Source organism: Symphalangus syndactylus, chromosome 9 (assembly GCF_028878055.3).
Source record: "Symphalangus syndactylus isolate Jambi chromosome 9, NHGRI_mSymSyn1-v2.1_pri, whole genome shotgun sequence".
Taxonomy (NCBI): domain Eukaryota; kingdom Metazoa; phylum Chordata; class Mammalia; order Primates; family Hylobatidae; genus Symphalangus; species Symphalangus syndactylus.
In genome coordinates, this window is record NC_072431.2 from 112956978 (window position 1) to 112977810 (window position 20833).

Consider the following 20833-nt stretch of genomic DNA (forward strand, 5'->3'; position numbering starts at 1 on the left):
GTGGTTGTGGCTTATCCCTTTGCATTCTCCCTTTCTAGTTGAAAGTCATTAATCTGCAAATGCAACTAATTGGCCCTTCACTGTTCCAGGAGCAGAAAACCTTGCTTGCTCATCGTCCTAGTTTATTGCATGCCAGAAAATGTACACTTAAGGATCAATGGATCTTGCCAATAAAAAGAGTGCACTGTATAATTACACAATTGTCCCTGGTAAGCTATAAAATGAGAACTGCACAGAGGGCCTAAAACCTGCCTCAGTATAGTGCAGTTACTTAAACCACAGGCCTACATTTCTTATTTTCTCAAGTGAGTCATGCCCATTTTGTGAGGTAAGCCATCTTAATCCATCTTCTTGAAGAGTGAAGCACAGAAAATTAGGTGAATTTGGTGCATTTCAGCCCTGACATTTTTCTTTTTGGAGAAAGGTTGAACTCAGGACCTCAGGGTTGGTGCAAGATTGGAAAGGCCAAATCGCTTTATCTTATTGTTTCAATGGGGACAAAAATCTCTTGATCCCAAATAAAATAAGAACTAAAATGCTTATGCCTTGCTTTTTTTCCTCTCTTTTTTAAAGAAAAAAAAAAACAAACAAACAACCAAAACACAATTGACTACATGCCTCCAGAGGAAATTCCTGATTCCCTTAAAGGAAAATCCTTTTTCTACAGGGGCAAATGTGTTAAAGCAAGTGAGAATCAGGGCACCACTGGGAAGCTGAATTAGCTAAGCAGTTTAACCTAACAACAACATCCTCCCTAGCCACGAACACAGTATCCAATTGTGCTATGGGTGTATGTATGTCTTTGTGTGTGACTGCTAGTGTGTACATGAATGCAGAATGGCCTTTCGCCAAAGGGAAATGGAAAGTTGAAAAGTACCAGCAAGAAAGATGTGGAAAGTAATGTTCACCTGGTTAGGTTGCTGTCACTACGCACATGACAGAAAGTCTGGCGCGAGAAAAATATGTCTGGCAATATTTGGAGAAATGGCCTATTCCTGGTAAGCTTAGGGAATGGGGCTAGGTAATTGGAGTAGTTGAATCCTGCAGAGAAGGAAGTAGGTTTTAAAGAGGATTGTTGCCATCACCAGCAACAAGTGCCTACGATTTCATGTCATCAGCAGAAACTCTGTACAGGTTTATGTAATGGATCTGCAGCTCTGTCTACCAGCTATTGTAAGCTGGGTCCTTTTTGGTCCCATGCTGAGAGATGGGATTTAAGATGTTGATGTAGCACCAGAGAGCTTCCTATCTTTATCTTTGCCTGGTGGTTAAGTAATTCTTTGCATAAATGGGAATGGGCATTGAAATAAACAAGTGGAACTGTTTTTTTCTCTTCCTCAGAATAATAACTATATTTTAAGAATAGCTTAAAAAGTTGGCTTTCCTTGAATAATATCCCTTTGAATAATTTTTTTTGCCATTCTTTTTTTTTGCTCATCTTCACCTCTACTTTAAAATTCAGAGTTATAAAACAATGATAATAGACTTAAATTTATTTAGTTCCCACTGACACCTACTTAGTATTATGTAACCTTACTAATTTTCAGAGAGGTATTGTCACAACAGGATGATAAATAATAAGCCCTCTTTGTTCTTGAATGTATAGTCTAATGCAGTGGCTCTTAACATGTTTTTGGGCCACAAACCCCTTTATGAATTGTTGTCACAATAAACCTTTCTCTCCCCAGAAAATTGTACCTGCCAATATGCTCATGCATCTTCCTTTGGGTTTTAGGGAATTCATACTCCATATTAGCAATTGCTTTCTGGAGTCCATGTTTAAAACCTGTGATGAAAGGCAATACCTATGAAACAGTAGAGAAATTAAAGCATATAGTAGAATCTATGAGCACATTTTGTTGCAGAATAATAGTAGACTGCTGGTTTATGGTAATGACTAAGATTCAGTCTTTGGAGTTACACAAACCTGAGTCTAAACATGACTCTTCTACTTATTGGGTGTATGATAAATTAATCTTTTCTAGCCCAAATTTTTCTCTTTGTAAAAAGAGGGTAGTAATGTTCACCTGGTTAGGTTGCTGTCACTACGCACAGAGCTTGGGACAGTCAGCCCTAACAGATATTGGTGATTGTAATTGTTATTAATAATGGGGAAGGTTTTTTAGAGTTGATTAAGGCAGAACATCCTTTCTTCCTTTGCTTGTCAACCATCAGTGCCAGCCTCAGGGAAACAGACTGTGTTGGACATTCCTGAATGCTCGGCCCCTTCCTTTAAACATTCTTTTCTAGTTAGTTACCAAGACTCATCTTACTTGAGGAGAAAATTTACTTTTAAACTTTGAAAAGCAAAGAGGTTCATGTTTTTTTTTTTTAACAACAATTCGTTTTGTGTTGGTTTGATGTGACTGCGGAACTCAAAGAAGGGAATGCTTTGTTGTGTCCTGGGCATTGTTTATCTAGAACATTCCTCAACAATCGCTTCTTGGCCTTTTGGCTAAGATCAAGTGTGAACATTCCTTAACAATGACCTGATGCTTACCTCTTCCACTGTCTTTTTACACACTTTGGTTTTTCATCATGAGCTCTCTAATTTTTCTTCTCTTGACCTTTCCCTTTTCTTAACAGTGGCAATTCTCTGTTCGGTTTTAGTCAATTTTGCTCAAAAAACAATAATTGAGATCTGTCTCCCAGTCACTGAGCTGGATACTAGGGACAGGAAAATGTGTAAAATATAGTCCTTACGCTTGGAAGTTCTTGAAGACCTCACAGTCTATTAGGTGTAGTATCATCGTCATCACAATTGTATTCAGTACTTACTCTGTGTCCAACATTGTACTAACCGTGTTACATACGTGATTTCATTTCACTTCACTATATGATACTCTTTCTAGAATTACCCCAACTTTTGCCTCACTTATCCCAATACAGAAAGCATTTATTTGCTTTTTTTAGCCCTATGCAGCAGTTCTTGCTTCTCCTCATGACATTTATTCTCAGTATCTGTAAGGTCTTCTCTTGGTCAATCACAGGGTGCTTGTAGCCCTAAGGTCCTCCAAAGCCTGGATATGGCTGTACTTTCTATGACTTCTAATCTTTGAAACTAAAAAATAATACGGTTGTGCTTCAAGAAATCAATGACTGGCCAGTTTTCAGGCTTGGATGACTCACACTTATTTCAGGTCAGATTTAGGAGATGTAAATATGGCCCATACAATTAGGAGCCCCAGAAGTCTTCTGAGTCCATTCGAGAAGTGGGATAAACCCAAAAGCTGGGATTCCAGCCAGAATGGTGATGAAACCATGTAGTCTGAGTTTACTAAGTTTTAAAAATATAACATTACAATCTAAAGTGGTATTAGAAAGCAATGACTAAATATTTTGCAATGTAAAAAATACTATTAAAAGGAATCTCACTTTATTACCATGTTTACAATAGGCACACAATTATGGGCTCTCTCCATACAATGTGAAGAGGTTGGTCATTTGTTGATATGTTAGATCTACATGACACCCAAAATCTTGATGCTTGGAACAACAATCTGTTTGGCATTGAGTATACTGGAGTTCCCAAACTTTCTGTGGGAGGAATTATTTTTTGTTTACTAGAAGACTTACAGATACCAGTCAGACTGAAGCAAGTACCAGGTGCTGGCAATCAGTCATAGACTCCATTGTGGAGAGAATGAGTGTACTGTATTGGGATGGAGAGGGGACAGTAGGTGCTGTTACCTAGAGTTACCCTTGCAGATATGATGAAGCTTCTGGTGTTCTGCTATCCTTGCACACAGTAACTGATGCTGAATCAGAGATCTTATATAAGTATATTAAGAGCACGAGGGATGTCTAAGATAAAAGTTTTTGAAGCAATAATAATTGGAGTTTTGAGTGCCTAATATGGGCATTCAGATTACACATATTACTACAAATTTCTAGGGAATTTGCACACATGGCCAGTACCCCCACTGTCATACTAAAGGGTTGACATGGTTATTCACATTTAACAGAGAGGTAGATTGAAGGCTGAATGTTAAGTGACTTGATCAAGATCATATTGCTCAGAGGGGGCAGACCGTGGATTTTGTCATGGAACATTTCTATTTTTAGGATTACATTTTTTGGGAAAGGTACATTATTCTTATTGGTTTCTTAACTATTTAAAACAACCTTTTTGTATTCAGGAACAGTTCTACTTTCCTGGTGTTGCTTTCATCCTGCTCAGGGTGTGGTTGGAAAATGTTTCTAGATGAAAACCATTTCTATTTGCAGAAATGGGCCAGATTAAAAATTCTTGAATGTTGCCGAGTTGCAGCAGACACAATTGAAAAAATGTCATCCCTCTGCCTTGTCTTTAAGTGTAATGATTAATATACCATTGCAGGATGATCTATGTGCCCATAGATTACTGCCTGAATCACCATGTCTACTTTATGACTTATTGTCTGCCTGAGATAACTGAACATTTTATTTAAAAATAAGTGAGGGATTAAAGCACTTTTCTTTCCTGTTGGTCAATTTTTTTTTAAAGGAGGAAAGAAAACAAAAACTAGGTAGAAAAAGGACTGCACTGAGGCTCAGTTGGAAGCAACTAGAGTCAAATCAATCATTTGTTGGTGAGGTGTGTGAAAAGCTTAACAGATACTTAATGGTAACCAAACCTAAGAAATTGTACTGTAATAGATAGCTGATATTATTGAATATCAATACTTTTCTGAACATCATGAGACCATAAATATGGGGGTGTCTTAGCAACTTGTGTAATTTTATAATATTCTTGAAAAACAACTGGAGAAGAGACAAATAAAATTCAAGTATCCAAATGAGTAGAATTTAAAAGGTACACACGTTACTAATCCAGCTCCATTTTGCAATGTTCTTGGTTCATGTCTTTCTGCAGTTGTTTTTTTCCACTGTGGCAGAAGAAGGGAAAAGCAAGCTGGTCTTTTAAATTTATTGCATTACATTAGTTGCACTATAAGATTCTTTGAAGATGATTGTCTTGTGGATTCTAGTTCCAGATCAGTGGACATTTGGCTGGAAGGATTTATATTGTGTGCTCAGAGAATTAGGCCTTAAATCAGCATTACTGTAGGCTGTAGAGGGTTTGGTTTTTACAACTACAGTAACTAACTCACTGGGGAAGTATATGTGTGACCCTTTCCTCATATTCCAAGGGAAGTGTGTGTTTGATCATCATTGCTTTAAATTCTAAAAAGCAGTACAACAGAAACATTAGCTTTCCTATGGCCATGAGTTTGTTTCACTTGGTAAAGAGATTCTATATAGAGGGGAAATAGTTGCATTAGTCTGTAATTTGTGAGAGAATTGAACTTTTGATTCCACAGAGAACACTTAGATTGAATTATATGAGGTTTGGGGGACGTTTTTTAAGCAGAAGGCTGCCTAAGTCCTTCTTAACGTTCTATTTTTCTTTTCCTGAAAAGAGATTTTTCTAAAAGTAATAGTAGAAATATTTTCTAGGAAAGACAGGAAAATACAGATTTATGTCCATCCATTTTTATATTTTTTATTTTATCCAACAATTTATTCTTAAAACAATTAAGCACTCATGGAAGCCAGGCTCTGCCTTTTAGGGAGCTCCTAGTTTGGTGGTAGAAGGCAGATTAAGAATGACTCTTTACCATTCAGTGTGATAAGGGCTGAGAGAAAGAGAGAGAGAGACAAATACAAGGTGCCCTGGGAACATAGAGGCTGGCATGATGAACCACCCAGAAGAAGAAAGGTACATTCTTAAAATGGGAAGAAAAGATGCTAGAGTTTGGTTTTCGTGAGCTTTTAAAATTGAGGCAATGTTAGTAGATCTACACATTTTGCATACCTGGCAGTGGGATGTAGTTTGAATGAGATATGGAAATTCATAAGAAATTCACTGGGAGGGACCTTAGGGATCATCTGGTCCAGTCTCCTCAGTGCAAGAATCCCATCAACATCCACTTTAACAATGGTTTTGGCTTGCATTCTTTCACTTCCTTACAAGTCAGCCTGTTTCACAATGAAATAAAAAACCTGCTTTTTTTTTTTCCAGTTTATTGGTTCTATTACAGCTCTCCAGTGCAAAGCAGGGTGAAGGCATGCTCTAACATGACTGCCTTTTAAAAGCTCATATTAAGTTTGTGATCAACTAAAGCCCGTAGGCACTTTTTTTATTCATACAAAGCATTATAAACCGTATAAACCTTTTTTTTTCCATCCCATTTGTGCAATTGATTGTTTTCAGTCTAAAACCAGGACTTCACATTTTATTTCGATACAGTTACTTGACTTCACTTTAACGTTCCACTTTGAAGATCATTTTATTTCTGTATTCTGACACCTCTCATATTAGCCATTCTGCTACAGTCTATGCTACCTGTAAACTTAATTAATATGTAGCCTATATCTTTATCCAGGTCACTGATGAAAATGTTAACGAGAACAGGTGGGAGGACAGAGCTCTTGGAATTCTCACAAATCGTCTCCTTTGGGATATGTTTGTTTAGCTAGACACGAGTCAACTTAACCACACAAACTCATTGTCTTATTATTCAAAGGATGTTGTAGATAGGATGACCATATAGACTGATTTGCTCCGGAGAGTTCCAGTTTACCCCATTAAGTTCTGCTTTGCACCTGCTATTGAGGCATAATTAAACAGCACGCCTTTACACTCTCAATAGTATTCTGGTTTGGTGGAGAGTATTATGGTTACCCTCATAATCAGAGACTACACCAAATGACTTGGGAGGGGAGGAACTCTACAACTGTCATAATCATGGAGCTCTCCTGGGCCCTCCAATTTACTCGTCCTATCATACGATGAAACGAGATTTGTTTGCCAAATTTGTTCTTAATCTATTCATTGTTCTTAGTATTCATGAATTTTTCTAAATGTTTGCAAATCATCCAAAGCTTTTTATTTTCCATTAGGAATTACATTTAAATTTACCAGTTTGTAATTACAGTTTTTGTTTATTGTGTACTTACTATGTGCTAGGCATTCATCCAAGTGTTTTACAAGTTTTACCTCATTTAATCTCTCATAACCCTGTGAGGTAGGAATTATCACCCACAATTTACAAGTAAAGAAAATGAGCTATAATAGGTTAGAAAACTTTGCCAAAGACTCAGAGCTAATAAAAAGTAGAGAAAGAATTCAAACATAGGCGATTGGATTCCAGAGTCCTTGCTCTGTCACACTAATTTCCAGAATTCAGCCTCTTCCCCATTTGAAATGTGACATCAAAAAAAAAAAAAAAAAGCTAAATTAAAAAATACCCCTCCTCCTAGAAAATCATTTAAAGCCAGGCAATAAAGCTAAGATAATATAAGTTTTCTAGGACACTAGCAGAAATTGATGGAATTACACAATTTAAAGGACAAAGCTGAGGGACACCCCACAAAGCTTCTGACAAATGGGCCATAAAAGTGCTCACAGACCACTGTAGCTCAGAGACATTCTTCTAGCCCTTGAACTTCCCTGGCTCCTAGATTAGCTTACAACATTTGTCATCACTTTTCTTTGGCCCAGGGAGGGAGAAAAAGATCACAATGAGCCTAAAAGCCCATTTTGGGTCATTTTTCTGAGAAAAGTGGCCAGTTTCATGTTATGGGAGTTCATGTCTAGGTTCATGCATACGATAGCAAAGTTTTTTAAGGTAAAATGAAAAAATGGTTTTAGAACTATTTTATTATTTTTGGATGCTTGTTTTTGCAATACCTGGCACACAGAAATACTGAATACATGTCTGTTGAATAAATGAACATATTCCCACAAAAATTCTCTGTAATTTAGGGAGTAAGAAAGTAGGGAAGGATGGGGTATATCTTCAAAGGTCCTTTGTCTCTTTTGCTTTTTTTTTTTTTTTTGGTTCAAAATGCTCAGCCCTGCAGTTTCTTATACCTACAGCTTTTAAAGAATGTCACTTACCATGGAAGGGATACTCCTTTCTCACCCTCTCCAAGCACATTCTTCATTCTAAGGCACATAACTTATGTATTATGTTATGCTAATGAAGGTACAGCCACTGGTTTAGAATATACCATGCTCTGTGTGAAAGGCAGAAAGAAAAGGACCCCATAAATACAAAGATTCTGGACCAGAGAACATTTTATTACAAGATTCACTCCTTTCTTAAAGACAGTAAACATGATGAATTTCTCTTTGCAACTGAATTTATGAAGATAGATGATTCTCTCTGTGGTTGTTTTAACTGGGTTTGCCTTGCGGTCTGATGCAGAGTTGCAAACCCACACAAATACGTTTATTGCCGTCCCTAATGACAGGATACAATGTCTTATTGCATCATATGACTGCGTGGGACCTAAGAAAGCAACATTATGTTTTACCATAGGGATAGAAAAGGATTCATCCGACTTACCTGTTTCAGTAGGAAAGGCCCCAATGTTTTCTATAAGGGAAGCCTTGAACTGCCTTAAATATTACTTTTCTACAACTTTTTGTAGTACTCTTTTCAGAGTCAGGCTGAAAAAAAATCTTTTGCTGAGACTTTTTCAAATGCCAAAGCAGGAATTGGGAGAGCTTTGTACTTGATTCTCATACATTCAGTTCACACTTTGGCATTCTGCTGAGCTGACACAGAAGGGAGAAGTAAAATCAAGGGGGGGAGGGGAAGGGAAATGGAAGGTTTCTGAGCTCAGTGTTTAAGTGTCTTTCTCACTCAAAACGCTGTTCAAGCCTGAGTGCACATGCACAGCCACACGAGGGAACTGGCTCCACTTTGCTAATGATGGCAGCGCGCATCATTGGCTATGCAGATCACAGAAGAAAGCCATTCTGCTTAGCTCTAATTCCATCAGGATCATTTACCTTTTGAAGGATAGAAAAGAATGAATTGAAGATCAAAATCATCAGCCTTATTTGGCTTCATCCAAGATTTATGGCAGCTGCTTTCAAGGGCAACTGAAAAAACCAACTGCGGAATTCACATCTGTACCATTTCTTGTCTTTCAATATTTTATAAACGTTATGAGCAAAGTCAACCTCTGGGGACATTAAAATTAAACAACTTCTATCCCTCCCCTATATTGGAATGAGAGCATATATCAATAATTGCTATATTTAACTACTCTCATCTCTATCATACCTTTTAGGATTAGCTATCTCAGAAGCCTCCGTTTAGTTTACTATTCATTTGGCAAAGGTTATTATAATGTGGGATCTGTGTCTTTGTGATGTCAAAAGCATTAAACTTTGATTTAAATTGTTAATAATACAGTGTCCATTATTGCCAGTTTTAGACTTGAATTAATTTTTTTAAAAAGCAAACATTTAAAGGATATCAACCAACATTTGAAATGAAGATATACTGTCCTTAATTTAAGTGCCCTGATGTGCGGACAAAAAAAAAAAAAAAATCAACGTATATAAAAAAAATACCAGGAGGACATTTGCCGTGATCTCTGAGGAAGTAAATAAGGTTGCTTTGGTTTCTTTAGATGCTTTGATTAGTTTTGACAGCAAGAAATATATCTTGCTTTCATATGATAAAAGACTACAATATAAGTGAGGCTGATACAGTGGCTCACAAATTATCCCAAGGATCAAGCACAGTGGACAAAAATTGATAAAGCAAATTAGCTTTCTATTTGCAAGATGCTCACGAGCTCTCAACTTCTCTTTTCATAGTAAAACATTTACTCCTAAATCCCTAGTGAAGTAGATCCTACAGATCTTCTTTGTGGTGTCTTCTGTTGTTTCCAACAAATAAATGCCTTTCTCAGCTGGGTCCGCCAAGGTCTTGGCTCTTAGCTGTTATGCTCCGGGTCACAAAAAAGGTGAAATGTCAAATGTCAAAGAGAAATGGGCATGAGCTAACTAAATAAAGTCTAACTCATGGGAAGTGCTTAATATGGAATAAATTGCTGTTGCTGGAATGGATGGTGGAGCCAGAGAGTTCTATGTCCTTATTAGCTGGATCACCTTGGGCAAGTTACTTAACATCTCTGATGTTAAGCTTAATATCTTTTCTGTAAAATGAAGATACTGATGGGTCCCTCAGAAAGTTGCTGTGAGAATTAAGTGATTTAACATATCTGTTAAGTGTCGAGAGTAGTGCTTGGTGCATAGAAGGGGATAGATATATGTTGGTTCTTTCTTCTAACCTCTTCTTATTAGGACTCAGTATGATATTCACAAAATGGTTTACCAGTATCTATTTCATGTATTTACCTTTGAGAGTATGTTTATTTAAGAAACTCAAGAGAGAAGGTTAATAGTATGATACTTACTCCTGAGTATGATATGATCCTGTATTATGGGCATTGCTGTCACAGTTCATAGAAATGGAAAGTGGAGTCAGAGAGTGAGAGACAGAAAGAGAAATTCCATTATATTCCTAAGGGCATGTGACCTAACTGGAGTGCATTGATATTGGGATGAAGTCTTTAGCCTCAGATTGTCCTTCCATTCTCCTTAGCTCACTTTTCCATTCTCCTTGGACTCGACTCTCCCTTTGGCTTACTCAGCTCAGCCACATCAGGACTCCTAACAGTTTGTAGAACTTGCCATGCTTCTTTCTGCTCCAAGGTCTTTGCATTTACTCTTTTTTATGCCTGGAACAAATTTCCTTCTGGTCTTAGCACAATTGACTTCTTCTCATCTTAAATACTAACTCCTCAGAGAGGCTTTCCTTGTTCATTCTACCCAAGGTAGCTCCCTCACCACCATTTTTTGTGCCGTAGCAACCTTTTAATTTCCCCTTTCCCCTTACATAAAACTAGTTACTGTTTTTGTTTGTTTAATCATCTGTCTTTGCATGTCTGTCTTCTTTTCTGCTCTGGCTACTAGCCTAGCTCAGTACACAACAACGGGTTAGTTGCTGAATAATAATAATTATATTAACAATAATAATAACTAACAGTTAAAAAGTGCCTTCTATGTGCCAGCTGCTGTTCTTTACTTATATCAGCTGTTTAATTCTGCTCAAAACCCTATTCTCATATTACAAATATAGAAAATGAGATATGAGGCCGGGCCCAGTGGCTCGTGCCTGTAATCCCAGTACTTTGGGAGGCTGAGGTAGGCAGATTGCTCGACCCCAGGAGTTGGAGACCAGCCTGGGCAACATGACGAAACTCTGTCTCTACAAACATTACAAGTATTAGCCAGGCATGATGGCGCACAACTGTAGTCTCAGCTACTAGGGAGGCTGAAGTGGGAGGATCACCTGAGCCCAGGAGGGAGACAGGTTGCAGTGAGCTGAGATTGCACCACCGTACTCCAGTCGAGGTAACAGAGTCAGAGACCCTGTCTAGAAAACAAACAAACAAACAAACAAAAAAAATGGGGAGACACAGGGTAGTCAAAGAGTTGCGTAATATTACACACTATTATATATTGCATATTAGCTAATATATGTGTGAACTCTAACCATGAGAACAAACCTCTTTTCCAGCTTGGCTTTCACAGAGGCTTCCTCGCTCTTGTACCAATTAGTTGATGGAGTCCAGGACATGCAACCCCAAAATATGGTACTTCAGTATTGGAGAAAACAAGAGTGGTAGGAAATTCTCTCTGACCTTCCTCTTGCCTTTCTCTCCTGAAGCAGGTCATAAAAGAATTCTCTGACCTTCCTCTAAAGTAGTTCGTAAGAGGTACCCTCCCGGTACCCTGAGGAAGGGAATATCTTTATCCTGGAAGACACAGACACACTAAGAAGGATTTGAACAAAACAGACCTTGCTAAAATTTCCCCAGTTTATTACCATTAGATCGTGCCCTTTTGTCCTCCAGTTATAGTTCTCCACAACTATCCACTTCTTCATCAAACTTAGTATAAAAATATATGGATTTCTCTGTTTCGCTGGGTGTTCATGTCTGAAGGCTCTCTGTCATGTAAAACTTACAGTAAATAAATCTGTATGCTTATCTGTCATATGGAGGTCTTCGCTGTGAACCTATCAATGGGTGAGAATTTTTTTGCTCTTAGAAATTCCCTTTATTTGAATCTGCAAATGATCATAGTTTCATCTTTATCACCTTGCTGTGTCCTCTGTCTGCACCTGGCTGGCTGTGCCCCTGCCTTGCTGCATTGTAAATTGGCTTTAGGTTGCATGTTTCTCCAGCTTGGTAAGGAGAGATCGGGACTGAATGATTTCTTACTTAGGTCATTTGTATAAGAATTTATAGTGGTGCTCTGAAGTTTGTTTTGGGATTCACTTATAAGGCCTTGGTAGGAGGTATGAAGATGTCTTGAGAGGAGAAGTTTAAACACAAATAATTGGTTCTAACCTGTACCTGATGAAAGCATGTATCACTGACACCTTAGTTATGCAAAGCAGTCATGGGGTGACATATCTTTTACCATTTTAGGGAAGTTTATGTACTGCTGAAACAGTTTTAATTTTTCACTCTGGCAGGCAGACATTTCTGGGATCTTTGACTGTGTCTTTTTGCTTATACACCAAGTGTCTTAGACATTATATTTCTTCTCCTGAAGACTCCCTGGAACATCAGCCATTGCACTAAGTGATGAGAGAGTGTCTCCTGGGGATGCTGGGTGCTTGGGACAGTGGCCCCCACGTTAAATGCCTTTAGACTGCTGTACTGCAGAGCCAGCCTGCATTTCTACACTCTGGCTCCTTCTGCTGCTGTCGGCTGTCACTTGATAGTTGTCGGGTGTCCTAGCTGTTGTCATTCCGTGCATTATTTTATGCCCGATTGTCAGAATCATGGCTTGAGGGTGGATCCACCTCTCCTAAAGAGTCAAGTGTGTGGGCTTTATGACAGTCATTTTCCCCATAGATTTTTTCTTTTTACTTTTAAGTTCCAGATGGTTAAGATGACTAGAAAGTGTGGCTCCTAGGTAATAAATAGGGTTTTAATTTTTCTTTTTATAATTATAAGTTTTATACATTGTAATTGTATATTTTATGATATAAAATGTATAATTTAACATTAATACAAACATACTGATGCATTTAACCCACAAAACTTTATTGTGTGCCTACTAAATGCCAGGCACTGTGCTAAGCACTGGAGTTATGATAATGCTGAGCCAAACCAGGTGGGTTTCTGCCTTCGTGGAGTTGTAGACTGGAGAGACAGACCATTCAGTAAGTGCATCAATGAAAACTGTGACTCTAATAAGGTGAACAAAGAAAAAGGTATACTACAGGGATTGAATCTTATCAAGAAGGTTGGGGAAGGCTTCTCTGAGAAAATAACTTTGAGCTAAGCTGTAAAAGATGAATAAGAAGTAAGGAGGCTAAAATTTATGAAATACTCTATTCTTTTTCAGTTTTTTTTTTGTGTGTGTCTTTTTTCTTTTTTCTTTTTCTTTTTTTTTTTTTGTGATGGAGTCTTGCTCTGTTGCGCAGGCTGGAGTACAGTGGCGCCATCTCGGCTCACTGCAACCTCTGCCTCCTGGGTTCAAGGGATTCTCCCACTTCAGCCTCCTGAGTAACTGGGATTACAGGCACGTGCCACCCTGCCCAGCTAATTTTTGTATTTTTAGTAGAGACGAGGTTTTACGATGTGGGCCAGGTTGGTCTGGAACTCCTGGGCTCAAGCCATCTCCTGCCTTGGCCTCCCAAAGTGCCGGGATTACAGGCATGAGCCACTGTGCCCAGCCAGTTTTACCTATTATTTCATTTTTACTTTTCCACCAACCCAGTGATTCCTTTTACCAGCTGATGACTCAGGTGTCAAGAGAGATTTTGTGACTTGCCTCAGGTCAGTCACACAACTAGCAAGAGATGGAATGGGGACCAGATATCCATCTTCCATTTATAAGAAATGGGGGTGACAGATCTAGGCTCAAATTCTATTCCTCTATTATTTTTTAGGCAAATAATATTTTAGTTATTACTTAGCCTTTGCCATGACCAAGTATAAAATCGTGACTATTAATGCTTATTTTACTTAGCTATTGAGAAGATATGATGAGATGGCATAATACTTTAACAAATGATCATTCTTTTCCTTTAGTGCCTTCCTTGGTGACCCCCTTCTCTCTCCACTGCTCTACACTTTGCATGCTCTGCAGGAGGAATGCATCCTGTGATAAGGGGGAATTCTTGCAAATCATCCCTATATTCTATGTGTGTATTAGTTCTGTGAACTCTACATGGATACATGTGCTTCAAGTAAATACATCCTTTCTAATACATCAGGACAGGACATTGCACATTTATTATTACATATCTAAAAATGGAATCTGGAGAAAGTTAACCCTCCAATGTAGCTGTTGTATGCTGACTCACTCATAGGACCAGGCCAGTACCTAGAATTTTTGCCCTAGCCGGCAGGCAGAAGTTCACAGTTAAGTTAACATTCAATTGTAGCAACCAACACATCCCAGCCGTCTAGTACATCTACTTCTCTTTTCTTTAAAATGTATTTTTGATTATTAAATTGTATGGTTTTGTATTTCTCATGGCAGACTACTCTTGGGAGGCAGGATAAAAAGACACTCTGCTTTGATGTCTTTCATCCTGCAGGATGAAAAAGACATAGATTTTTAGAGTTAGAGTCCTGGTTTTGAATCCATCCTGCCACGTGGAACAGATGGCTGGCTTTGATTATTCAAGTTATTTAATTTCTTTAGTACTCTGTTTCCTTGTCTAAAAAATGCGGACAGGAACAGCTTCTTTATAGATTCTGGTTAAATAAAAGAGATAAATAAGAGAGATAAACATGTGAAAGTTTCCCTATCTATAAAATGAGGATAATAATAGTTCTACTTCTGGTGTGGTTGGAAGGCTTTTGTAAAATGCTGAGCAGAGGGTCTGGTGGATGATAAGTGTTGGCCATTATTATGATGGGCCAGATATTATGCTAAGTGCTAGAGGTGCTTGAAACTCAGCAAGATGTGCATGTGGGTGTGCGTGTAACAGGGGGTGATTGAGATGCCCTGGGAGAATAGTGCAGGAGCCTTGGTTCAAGTACAGCTCTGGGTTCTGAGCCACTGTTGGCTATCTCTAGGGTAATAAGTGTTAACCTTGAGTGGTTTACTCCATCTAGAAAGTCACTGGATAATGTGAAATCCTTTCTGGGAGGAGATTTTTTACCATTCTTGATTAGACTTCAGGACCAAGTCTGTAACCATTTTTTCTTTCTTCTTCCACTTCATCTTCAAATATCCTAGAGGGTTAGTTTTTCTGTAAAACCAAAATGACTACAAGTCATTGTGCAGAGCTGGGGTGTGTGGATAGGCTTTTGATGGATGGAGTTGAGCTGTGGAGCTGTGATCACTTGCGATGTTGCGATGCAACCTCTGAATGGGGTGGAAACTTTGAGAGGAGATGAGGACTTGGCACTTATGATGTTACCTAGAAGAAAAATGACAGTTGGGTGGACCAGCGCACGGGGGCTATGCATAAGGAGTGGGAGGCTGGCAATCAGGGGGAGTGTCAAGCATCATAACTGACAAGAAAAAGGGGTTGGTGTAAGGACTTTCCTGGAGCTGCCAGGGACAGTGACTAGATTGTTGGAAATTTTACTGCTTGGGAGATGAAATTAGAAAGCTTGCTTGATATAAGTAAAATATATTATAGACTTGAAGGGGAGGGCATCATGGTAACAGTTTTCTATAATAAAAGGTATTTAGGCCGGGCGCGGTGGCTCAAGCCTGTAATCCCAGCACTTTGGGAGGCCGAGGCAGGCGGATCACGAGGTCAGGAGATCGAGACCATCCTGGCTAACACGGTGAAATCCCGTCTCTACTAAAAAAAATACAAAAAAATAATTAGCCGGGCGTGTTGGCGGGCGCCTGTAGTCCCAGCTACTCGGGAGGCTGAGGCAGGAGAATGGTGAGAAGAAAGTCTAGAGAGGAGTCCAAGGTAACTGGGAGGCGGAGCTTGCAGTGAGCCGAGATCACGCCACTGCACTCCAGCCTGGGCGACAGCGCGAGACTCCGTCTCAAAAAAAAAAAAAAAAAAAAAGGTATTTAGGGGTTTTCACAAGATCTAACATTCATGGGAACTGTCTAGCCAAAAAAAATTCAGTGACCACCTGAAATCTAGGTCTTTTAATGAATAAATGACATAAAGAGATGAAAGATGAGGAGTAAAATAATTAAAAGAATTATAGTTTTTGAGTACTTATTTACTTAAACAAAAATAACTGAACAATGTATGGGGATTCTGATCTATCACAGGTTGAGACCAAAGTTTATCCCTCCCTCCCTCCTTTCCTCCATCCCTTCATCCCTCCCTCTCTCCCTCCCACTCTGTCTCCCTCTCACCACCCAACCATCCATCACCCACCCACCCACCCACCCATCTGTCCATTTATTCAATAAATATTTATCATGTCAAATGAAGATAGATATCTTGTATTTTGTTCCAGAAGATAGCACTAGGAACCATGCATGAAAAATTAGGTAGGCTGTTTTCAGTTAAGAGATCGAATGAATAAATTGTCTTGGGAGAAGGTGAATTCATCATCATTCCTCCCTTCTTCCCCTCATTCAATAAAGATTTCTTTATTTCCTTCTGTGTGCCAGATATTTTTCTGAGTCCTGGCGATTTACAGTCTTGTGGGGGGTAATATTAAAGAAGACAAACAAGTTAATTGAGTTGTTGACTAGTGTTATAAAAGTCAGATAAGGGGGTGCAGTGATGTTGGGGTGGGGAGAAAGAACCATTTTAAAAACAATGATTCCAGAGGCCTAAGGAGGTGGCATTTAAGTAGTGTCCTTGATGAGGTGTAGGAATTGTACGTGGAGAAAAGTATACAGATAAAGAGAACAGGTATAAAACCCCGAGGAGAGAAACAGCTTGACCTGCTTGAGGAATAAGGCTCAGTGGTTGGAAGTCAAGGGAAAGGGGAAGGTGAGAAGAAAGTCTAGAGAGGAGTCCAAGGTAACGTGTGGTAAGACCTTGTAGATGGTAGGAAGGAGTTTGGATTTCACTCCATGTGTGATGAGAAGCAGCCTGTAGGGAGCTTTAAGCAGGGGGATGATAGGATCTAATTTCCTGTTTTAAGAGATTATTCTGGTTGCTGTGTGGAGAGTGGTGTGTGTGGGAGAAGACTGGGTCCTTTTGATTCAGTGTTCGTTTTCTATGTTAAAGGAACAAACATTCATATTTTATAAAATTACATAAGTTACCAGATCATATGGACACTGAATTATTTTCTGTCCTATAGAATCGTGAAATACTTCAAAAAACGTTCTCATCTGAATTTAACTTTTGCAAATTTAGCTATAAATAGATCAGACCAAACCATGCATTTGATATAGTCAGAATGTAGCAAACTGATCATTTATTGCTTTAGTGATTTGAGTGTTTTTTTTTTTTCTCCTGCAGAGACCCATTTGTATTCTATTGATTTGAGAAGTTTGTCATCTTTGTCTAGGTCTACTCTAGAAACCATCATATGTTTTTAGTTATGAAAGCCACCACTCTAGGTAACAATGATAACAGTCATTCATAACACAGTGTTGCTGTGTGCCAGGCACAATTCTAAGCATTTTGACTAAATTAAGTTTTGCAATAGTCCTCTGAGTTTGGTATTATTATAGTCTCCATCTCCTCATGAGGAACCTGAGGCTCAGAGAGGTTGAGAAACCTGTCCAAGAATGCGTAACTAGCCAGGATTGAACCATGGCAGGCTAGGTCAGTTTTCTGTACTGCCCTTCCATATGAAGAGGAACACCACTGGCCAAACCACAGATGCCAAACTGCAGATCCCATCACAAGATTGTTTCAGAAATGTCTTTACCATGCTCAGACTGCAGTCAGGGTCCTGCTCCTTTACTTGGACCTCAGTGTAGCCTTGCTGCTCCATGGTTTGGAATAGAAGCTGCTTTAGCCACCCCATCTACCTCCACCTCTCTCCCCTGCTATGGCACTACAGCTTCCAGCCCTGTTCACAGATCTAAATACAAGCTAATTTCCTCTTGCCCTCAGCACAGACCAGCTCTGATCCAGGCTGCTTGGAAAGGAGGAGAGGTCTGGCCTGGCTTTGTGATGCTGGCTCGCATGCTCTGGGACAGAGACGAGGGACAGGAAGGTCCCTTTATGGGACTGCTGAGATGCCAGTGGAAGGGATCCTGGTCCCTGGTTTGGGTGGTTTTATCAAGTTCCGTCTGATGCTGGTGGCCTCTACTGTCATGGTGATCATTATGGGGTTTTCAGCTTCATGCTGGACTCTGCTGTCACTGAAGGGCCCCTCTCGAGGGCATCCAGTGTTCTTTTGAGTTACACTCATTGAACCCCCTTCTCAGGTTTTAAAAACATCAATGTACACAATTCATTCAAAGTGTACCTGTAGGTGGCTGAATATGACAAATCATTATTTCACTTATTATTTGCTTAGTTACTGTTTCAAGACAACAATTAGTAGTGTAGTGGCAATTCTTTGTGTAATTGGCTATGCACACACTTGGCCCAGTGCTACATGCCCCTCCCAACCCCTGAGCTCTGTCATGTGAAATTGAGGGAACTGCCCCTCTGTACTCTCTGAGGGGACAGAGAATGGGGGTGGGATGGGACTATTTCCAATCAACAGAGAGATGCATTGAAAGCATCTCTTGGTGCTTCTCTTGTGTGTCTCTGCTGAGGGAGTAACATTGCACCCCAAGCCCATACACCCCACAAAGTTTGCCTTGCCTTTCCCTGTCCTCTCGTAACAAAGGATGGGCTGGTAGTTGTGGGTGGTCGTTAATGGTAGCGCCAGGTCTGTCCCAGGGCCTCACAGAATGCTGTGGAGGGATAGTTGGTTCTAACAGCTGAACATTTTTTAGCACCTGAGATGCTTGTTGATTTTAGTATTCAGCTTTGTGCCTTATTTACACTATAAGGACAACAGAAAACAAATCCCCTTTTGACATCCTGGTGCAGAATTTGTCTCAGATGTTTCTGTTTTTTCCCCTTTGTCTTTGTAACTAGGAAGGCTATTTTCTTAAAGATGTATCACAAAATGGGAGCAGATCCAGGGCCAGAACCTAGGTATTCAGTTTATTCCAGGATTTTACTTATCAGTGTTATTATGTTACTCACTTTTTTTCCCCATAAAATAGGAAAACTTCCTTTGTTGATCTCTGCTATATAGGAGGTGAATCATGGAGTGTGTGATAACAAATGTAGTCATAGACTATCCTGGGCAGCAAACCACCACGGCACATATTTACCTATGTAACAAACCTGCACATCCTGCACATGTGCCCCTGAACTTAAAATAAAAGTTGCAAATTAAAGAAAAAAAGACTATTTGCTTTCCTTTGGCTTATACCCTGTGCCAAGAGCTCCAAGAGGTACCAGACATGACAACTCAGCTGATCTAATCCCTGATTTTGCTCAAGATGCAGAATGTTTTAGGCAAAGTCTTCTTAATTTATCTTTACTGTGCTGGTGCTCAGATAGGGTAATAGTGGGTCACCAAGGGTACCATTGTGACCTTGTATTGGCCTCAGTGTCAAAAGCCAGACCTGGTTCCTGGGTGTAGAGATTGGGACCAATCATGAAGAGAAGGGAGATGATTATCTTACCCACAGACTGGTCCAAGAACACAGTAGAGAGTTTTCAGTTTCTTCTCTAAATTGTGGGCCAGCATCCCTTCCTTCCTGAACTGCCTCTCCTCCATCCTGTGTGGTTTCATTGTGACAATCTTTTGTGGTGCCAGGAGCTGATATGCAAAACAAGTGGGGCTAATCACCACAGTTTTCCTTAAGTGATAACAAAAGACTATTTTATGCTTTTTTGAAGTCAAAGTGCTGGGGTGGAGATGTGAATACTCCACTGCTGATTGTCCTTACCCTTACCATATGGAGAGATCCTGTCTGCAAAAATAAAGCCACATACCAAAGGAAATAAAGCTAAGTGACAGAGGGAAAGTCAGATAGCCAGTGGCATTGTTTAAGACCCTGGATCCAGTGGTGCCTGAAGCCTACATAGAATTCAAGTTATTTGAGTCAATCTACTTCCTTTTCTTTTTTACTCCTATTCTCAGGGCATTTGAGTGGTATTTCTGTCATTTGCAACCCAAAGTCTTACAGGGGTGCTCTGTCAATAGCCTTAAATTATGACCAGAATTTTAGCAAAATTAGAAATCCAGGAAAAGGTAAATGAATCTTTCATTCAAACCAAAAAAGGAATTGTCTCTCTTTATATTTTTGTCAATTCATTTCCATTAAATTCAGAAAGCAGAGATTGAGACAGATGTTCAATATGAGGATACGATGTTTGTAATATATTGAATTAGATCTCCAGAAATGGTTGGAAAAAAGGCATTGAAAATGGAATTGCCATTCTTCTGTCTAGCCTGCTTTGTGTGGTACTGCTTGAAAACAAGTGACAAATGACTTCCTAAATTCCTCACAACCATCATTTCCTCAAAACAGCGCTGTTTGTGGCAGCACTTGCCTTAAAAGCCCTCCCCACACACCATCTATTTGTTGCACACGGTGAAGCTAATCCTGGGCCGGCCCCGGGCTGATTCCTGCTTCATGGGCTTTCTGCGACGGGTGAAAGATGGAGAAAACAGCTGGTGGAGGGGACAAAAGGGCTCTGCTCCACAGAGGGGCTCCCGCCAGCCATAAGCAGGTGGAATCTTTATGTCCTATGATTAAAGAGGCCGATGGAAAGCCCATGTCACCACATGCAGCTCTGCTGGGAAGGAAAATAGGGCAGGCAGGGGTGTTTTTCTTATTCTTGAGTCCTGTTTTTGAAAGAAGGAGTGTTGGAGTTCCCAGAAACACTCAGAGGGCCTGAGGTGGGGACAGGCTTGCTTTTCGGGGCTGGGTGGAGGAAGGCACAGTTGGACCTGGTGTTGGGTGATCTCGCCACAAGATGGCAGCCCTACTTTTCAATCTTTGTTTCTAGCTTCAGTTGTGAGGAAAAAACTTGTTCCAATCCTTGCAGAACAAATGCAATCTTGACTTAGGTTTCATAATTTATGAAGCTGACTTCAT